Below are 7,481 nucleotides of genomic sequence, written 5' to 3' on the forward strand. Positions count from 1 at the left end.
ATCTGTACACTACTTTACTATTTATATTTTTGACAACTTTTACTTTTACTCCACTACATTAATGAAAATAATGTACTTTCTACTCCATACATTTTCCCTGATACCCATAATTACTCGTTACATTTTGAATGCTTAGTAGGACAGGAAAATGGTCCAATTCACGCACTTATCAAGAGGGAATCCCTGGTCACCCCTACTGCCTTGATATTGCGTACTCACTAAACACAAATGCTTTGTTTGTAAATGATGAGTGATTGTTGGTTAACCGTATATAAATACCAATATTTCTACATTTATATTTGAGCAAATACATTTACTTTTGACACGTAAGTACATTTAAAAGCAGATACTTTTAGACTTTTACTCAAGTAATATTTTACTGGGTGACTTTCACTTTTACTTGAGTAATTTTCTATTTAGGTATCTTTACTTTTACTCAAGTATTACAATTGGGTACTTTTTCCACCACTGACCGTGGGTAAGAGCTCTCAGCTCAACACTATTTAATCAATTGAGCATGGCTCAATGCCAGTCACATGTCAAAATTGTACACTCCCAAAAGAGAAGGCACTGTAAACTMTCTTTATAAATGCAAAGGACGGGATATACCTGCTAATCACTACACTTCCTCAAGACTGTGTTGTATCTACAGTATACATGTATTCATTCACTCTAATCAACTAYTGGGGGAGTGTTTAAGAGCAATTAAAACAGCTAGAAATTATATTGATCACTGACATAGCCATTAGTCCTTATCTAGGCTCCTCAATTACCCAGAAACCCCCTCACATCTTTTCTCTATAAAGCTCATGTGTGAACACTGAAGAGTGAGGAGTAGGCGGGAATAAAGCTTTCATTAATTCAACTGTGGGGTCTTATGTATAACATATACAGTCAGTATTGTATACATGACACATGATTCTGGAGGCTAAAGAAGCAATTTAAATGCATTGCATTATAGAGAGTGTGTTGGCAGAGGATCGATTCTAACACTGGGATATGCAATGCAATGCTGATGTGTGGAGTAGGTCACATTACTGGTAAGTAGCGGTGAGCGACTCAGTGAATAGACATGTTTCTACTCTAAGTTAAACTAGTAAGATTTACTCACTATTCAGGACATACCCACTATGTCTACATTATTCAGTGTAGGTCCATCTGCTAAATGTGGGTCATCCAAGGGAAACCTACAAWGGAAGATATGGAAAATAAGAGTTGAAACTATTCCATTTTTCATATACACTGAACAAAAATATAAACGCAACATGGAACACTTTCAAAGATTTGACTTAGTTACAGTTCATGTAAGGAAATCAGTCAATTGAAATAAATTCAATAGGTCCTRATCTATGGATTTAATATGACTGGGAATATGTTGGTCACAGATACCTTAAAAAAAAAGTTTGGGGTGTGGATCAGAAAACCAGTCAGTATCTTGTGTGACCACCATTTGCCTCAGGCAGCGCAACACATCTCTTTTGCATAGAGTTGATCAGGCTGTTGATTGTGGCCTGTGGAATGTTGTCCCACTCCTCTTCAATGGCTGTGTGAAGTTGCTGGACATTGACGGRAACTGGAACACACTGTCGTACATGTYGATCCAGAGCATCCCAAACATGCTCAATGGGTGACATGTCTGGTGAGTATGCAGGCCATGGAAGAACTAAGAMATTTTCAGCTATCAGAAATTGTGTACAGATCCTTGCGACATGCATTATCATACTGAAACATGAGGTGATGAATGGCACGACAATGGGCCTCAGGATCTCGCCACARCATCTCTGTTGATTCAAATTGTCATTGATAAACTGCAGTTGTGTTCGTTGTCCGTAGCTTATGCCTGCCCATACCATAACCCCACCGCCACCATGGGGCACTTTGGTCACAACGTTGATATCAGCAAACCGCTAGCCCAGGCGATGCCACTTCTCCAGCGTGCCAAGTGGCCATCGAAGGTGAGCATTTGCACAMTGAAGTCGGTTACGAAGCAGAACTACAGTCAGGTCAAGACCCTGGTGAGGACGACAAACATACAGATGAGTTACCCTTAAACGGTTTGTGACAGTTTGTGCAGAAATTCTTCGGTTGTGCAAACCCACAGTTTCATCAGCTGTCCGTGTGGCTGGTCTCAGACGATCCCGCAGGTGAAGAAGCCAGATGTGGAGGTCCTGGGCTTGCGTGGTTACACGTGGTCTGTGGGTTGTGAGGTCAGTTGGATGTACTGCCAAATTCTCTAAAAAYGACGTTGAAAGCGGCTTTAAGCAGATAAATTAATATACAATTCTCTGGCAACAGCTCTGGTGGACTTTCCTGCAGTCAGCATGCCAATTGCACGCTCCCTCAAAACTTGAGACTGTGGCATTGTGTTGTGTGATAAAACTGCACATTTTAGAGTGGCCTTTTATTGTCCCCCAGCACAAGGTGCACCTGTGTAATGTTCATGCTGTTTAATCAGCTTCTTGATATACCACACCTGTCAGGTGGCAATAAGACTCCTGAACAGCTAATCAAAGGGCTACCTAGACTATTTGCCCCCCCCCACCCCCTCCCTCCTTCAATGCTTGCGCTACTCTCTGTTATTATCTATGCCTAGTCACTTTAATAACTCTACCTACATGTACATATTGCCTCAATTACCTCGACACAGGTGCCACGCACATTGGCTCTGTACCGGTACCCCCTGTATATAGCCCCGCTATTGTTATTTACTGCTGCTCTTTAATTATTTGTTATTCTTATCTCTTACTTTTTTTTAAGTACAGTATTTTCTTAAAACTGCATTGTTGGTTAAGGGCTTGTAAGTAAGCATTTCACTGTAAGGAAACCTGTTGTATTCGGCGCATGTGACAAATMAAATTTGATTTGATTAGATGTGACATTGTTCTTTCTCAAGATTCTCGAGAATGAGATGGCACAGGGGATGTTCAGGGCAGGCCTCTGCACTCCAGTTATGAATGTTTCTCCATTTGCCAAATGGACAAATTGTATGATACACCGAGAGCAACTGACAGCAAAAGAGCTGACCACAGAACTCGAAGATATGCTGCCGCAGGTACATTTGATTGCTATGTCAAACCACATCCACGCCTGTYCGCAAAACTATGTGGAGATCAGAGCATGACAATGTTCTATTTTACACCGAGGCTTGCTGGTTATCGAGGGGGGGTGTTTGAAATATTTTTTTGCATTGAGAAAGGCAATGTTGTAATGTAAATAAAATGTTGCTCCTTGCCTATGTAACAAACATACTTGGGAAAGAATGAACTGAACGCAAGTATACAAGGGAAATACAAAAACATTCTACAGATGAGTGACTRAATCAGTGGATTCAGAGGAAAGAATTCTTATTGGACCTACTTCCCAATCCGTTTGACTGTGATCCTGGCTCAGTTAAGATGCCGGTAGGTGAAATTGAACAGCTGATTGAACTGTCATGTCACCAAATGCATTCACGGATCACACGGGTCACTACAGAGGAGTTTTGGTTCCTGACAAAGGGAATACCYTGCTATCTCCCTCTGAGCATTCGAAACAACTGGGAACTCAGAAATCTCMGACTTCAGTGCATTTAAGGCAACTGGGAACGGTCATCCAACTCTGAATTCCAACTCATAAATTGKGCCTCTTTCTAGGGCTCCAACATTCCGACCTGAAGATCCCTTACGTCATGATTTGACYTTGTATTTTTCAGAGTTCCCAGTTGTCTTGAAAGCAATATAAAACTCATGGTACCCTTCGCCAGGTAATATCTGTGTGAAGATGGATTCAGTGCTTTCGTCTGCATTAAAAGCAAATATTGATCCAGGTTGGATGTGACTAGGTCTGTTGTGGTGACCGTATTACCACCACACCGGTGGTCATGAGTCATGAAGGCAGTCAAATTCCACGTGACCGTTTAGTCACGGTAATTAGGCTTCTCCAAGCTCTGATGCTGCTGATGGTCATTAATAGCCTACCAAACTTGCTAACTACCTGGTACTCTATTGTCCCTATAATTACTCTGACATCAATGCAAATGATGCATCAGAGCCCATGAGCTCATGTTGCGCAACATTTCAATAGGCAATGCATTTGCGTTAGAAAACTGAATGATGGCCTCAACTAAAAATAGGAGGATCAGCTTTCTATAGGATATATTTATTTCTCAACTTTCCTAAAGTTAAGCACATTGCTTATTCAGTTAAAGTTGGAAGTTGACATACACCTTAGCCAAATATATTTAAACTCAGTTTTTCACAATTCCTGAACTTTAATCTAGTTAAAACTCTGCCCTGTCTTAGGTCGGTTAAGATCACCACTTCATTTTAAAGAATGTGAAATGTCAGAATCAATAGCAGAGAGGAATTATTTATTTCAGCTTTTATTTCTTTATCACAATCCCGAGGTCAGTAGTTACATACACTCAATTAGTACTGGGGTAGCAGTGCCTTTAATGTTTACTTGGGTCAAACGTTTCAGTAGCCTTCCACAAGCTTCCCACAATAAAGTTGGATGGATTTTGGCCTCGCACACACTGTTTAGTTCCGCCACTAATTGTCTATAGGATTGAGGTCATGGCTTTGTGATGGCCATGCTAATACCTTGAATTTGTTGTCCTTAAGCCATTTGCCTAAACTTTGGAAGTATGCTTGGGTCATTGTCCATTTGGAAGACCCACTTCGCGACCAAGCTTTAACTTCCTGCACTGATGTCCTGAGATGTTGCTTCAATATATCCCATAATTTCCTCCTCATCATGCCATCTATTTGTGAAGTGCACCAGTCCCTCCTGCAGCAAAGCACCCCCACAACATGATGCTGTCAATACCGTTCTTCATGTGGATCGTTGTTGTTCAGCTTGCAAGCATCCCCCTTTTTTCCTACTAAAATAACATGTCATTTTTCATCCAGACCAGAGACATTCTCTCAAACAGTAGGATCCTGTGCATGTTGCAGTTGCAAACTGTGTCAAGCTTTTACTATGCGCGTTTTGAGCAGTGGTTCTTCCTTGGCCTAGCGCCTTTAAGTTTATTGTCGATATAGACTCGTTTTACTTGGATGTAGATACTTTTGTACTACCGTTTCCTCCAGCATCTCACAAGTCCTTTGCTGTTGTTCTGGGATTGATTTGCACTTTCCACCAAAGACTTATTCTCTATGAGACAGAATGTGTTCTCCTTCCTGAGCGGGTATGACGGCTGCATGTCCCATGTGTTTATACGTGTGTACTATGGTTTGTACAGATGAACTTTTACCATCAGGCTTTGGAAATTGCTCCCAAGATGAACACAGACTTGTGGAGGTCTACATTTTTTCTGAGTTCTTTGCTGATTTTCTTTTTGTTTTCCCCAGCCTATGTCAAAAAAGACAATTGCGCAGCCTACTGACCTTCTGAAGGATAGGCTTGAAATACATCCAGAGGTACAACTCCAATTGACTCAAATGATTTCAAAAAGCCATTACATCATGGTCTGGAATTTTCCAAGCTGTTTAATCCGCTTTACAAGGGGTGTAGAGCCTAACTGGCATACATAAGCAGYGCGTGAGTTTCAAGTTTGGGGAAGATAATTTTCACCATAAAAATGCACCTTTATAATTAAAGCATTACATGCATAATTACATTTGTGATCACTTTTGATAATGGTGTTTTCCGCTAATGGAACATATGCGCTTATAGCCTACTACCATTGCTGCACTTATAATGTGAAGAAATAGCCTCATAGTTTATCAACATTTTAAGCTACACGTTCTGATCTGTTGCGTCAGCCACATTGCGTGAAAAATGTTTTTTGATGCTAGTGGTTGTATTAATTTGGGATCTTTCGCATCCCACAACTGTCCCAGACTACTCACGGAATAAAATAGGTCGACCTTTGTACTATGGAGGATAGTAGATTGACATAGGCTGGTGCTTTTGCTATTCATTAGGCCTACTCATATTGTTGGCTGAGAAAGTAATTGTGGACAGTTCTTCCAATATCTTCAATATGCACCTCGGAATCAGATAAGGACCGCACAGTTCCATCCCCGATATGTCTGTCTTCACTTCTAGCCTGTAAGAAAGACCCGATCACGTGATGGAGTCCACAACGGCCACTGGCCGCAAAGTGCATGGATTTGTTTTAGGGTTCATTACGGCCACACAAAGGGGATGTCACCGTGAAATTCTAGGCATTATGCTTGTCAAATTGTGAATGAGTGACGGATGTAGTGCGTACAGCCTGCGCAAAAAAACTAAGCAGAGCTCATGCCTTTCAAGCAACTTTTTTCAATTCATCATTAGAGTCGCATCATGCAGCCTTACAATGTATTAAAAATCAAAACATGTAGCCCATCGTTTGTAGAACAACTAAAGTTGCATTAATAACTCTAAATTAAGCATATAGTGTTGGGTACTAACTTCAAAACATGTTACCATATCAGAATGGAGGGTATGGAAATCTACTGTGTGAGAAAGGGGAGTGCAGGAAGAACATGTTATTGTTAAATCTCAAGTATCTTATGGAGAGGAGTAGGGCCACAGTCTGGTTCCAGTCAACAGAAAAGGTAGGACAGCCATGAGTTGGGGAGGAGTGAGGAATATGGGCCGAGGTTAGGTCAGAGGAAGTGAGAAAGAACAGGCATCACTAAAGTCCTGTCTAGCAACAGAGATGTATTGGCTGTCCAGATGTGCAAGGAGACTCAGCATAAGAGGAAGGTATAAATATATGTGCTAGTGTCACGGCCATTGTAAGGAGGAGACCAAGGTGCAGTGTGGTATGCGTACATTCTTCTTTATTTAGGAATGAACAATGAACAAACGAACAAAACGAACCGTAAAGCTAATATGAGTAGTGCATACAGGCAACTAAACATAGAACAAGAACCCACAAACACCAAAGGGAAAATGGCTACCTAAATATGATCCCCAATCAGAGACAACGATAAACAGCTGCCTCTGATTGGGGACCATATCAGGCCACCATAGAATATAAATCACCTAGACATACAAAAAACCCTAGACAATACAAAAACTAACGTACCCACCCTAGTCACACCCTGACCTAACCAAAATATAAAGAAAATACAGATATCTCAGGTCAGGGCGTGACATAACCCCCTCCCCCCCAAAGGTGCAGACTCCCGACCGCAAACCTGAACCTATAGGGGAGGGTCCGGGTGGGCATCTACCCTCGGTTCTGGAGTCAGCCCCCCCTCTTTACGCTGATCCCTCCGCCTTTGTAGAACCGGACCGTGGATCATCGCCGGAGGCTCTGGACTGCGGATCATCGCCGGAGGCCCCGGACTGCGGATTGTCGCCGGAGGCCCCGGACTGGGAACCGTCCCCAGAGACCCCGGACTGGAGACCTTCGCTGGAGCTCCCGCTCTGGGGAACGTCGCTGGAGACCCCGGACTGGGGATCGTCGCTGGAGGCTCCGGACTGGGGATCGTCGCTGGAGCACTGTTCGCGCGCACTGATGTGTACTAGATCGCCGCGGCCATATAGGAGCTCTAATGCGTAGG

General features: G+C 42.4%; 1 pseudogene; it reads left to right on the forward strand.

Moving 5' to 3' along the window:
• The first annotated feature begins 1,623 nt into the window (after nucleotides 1-1,623).
• The window catches only part of LOC139027616 (uncharacterized), a 23,846-nt pseudogene continuing 17,988 nt past the window's right edge, over nucleotides 1,624-7,481 (forward strand).

Source organism: Salvelinus sp. IW2-2015, linkage group LG4q.1:29, assembly GCF_002910315.2.
Source record: "Salvelinus sp. IW2-2015 linkage group LG4q.1:29, ASM291031v2, whole genome shotgun sequence".
Classification (NCBI taxonomy): domain Eukaryota; kingdom Metazoa; phylum Chordata; class Actinopteri; order Salmoniformes; family Salmonidae; genus Salvelinus; species Salvelinus sp. IW2-2015.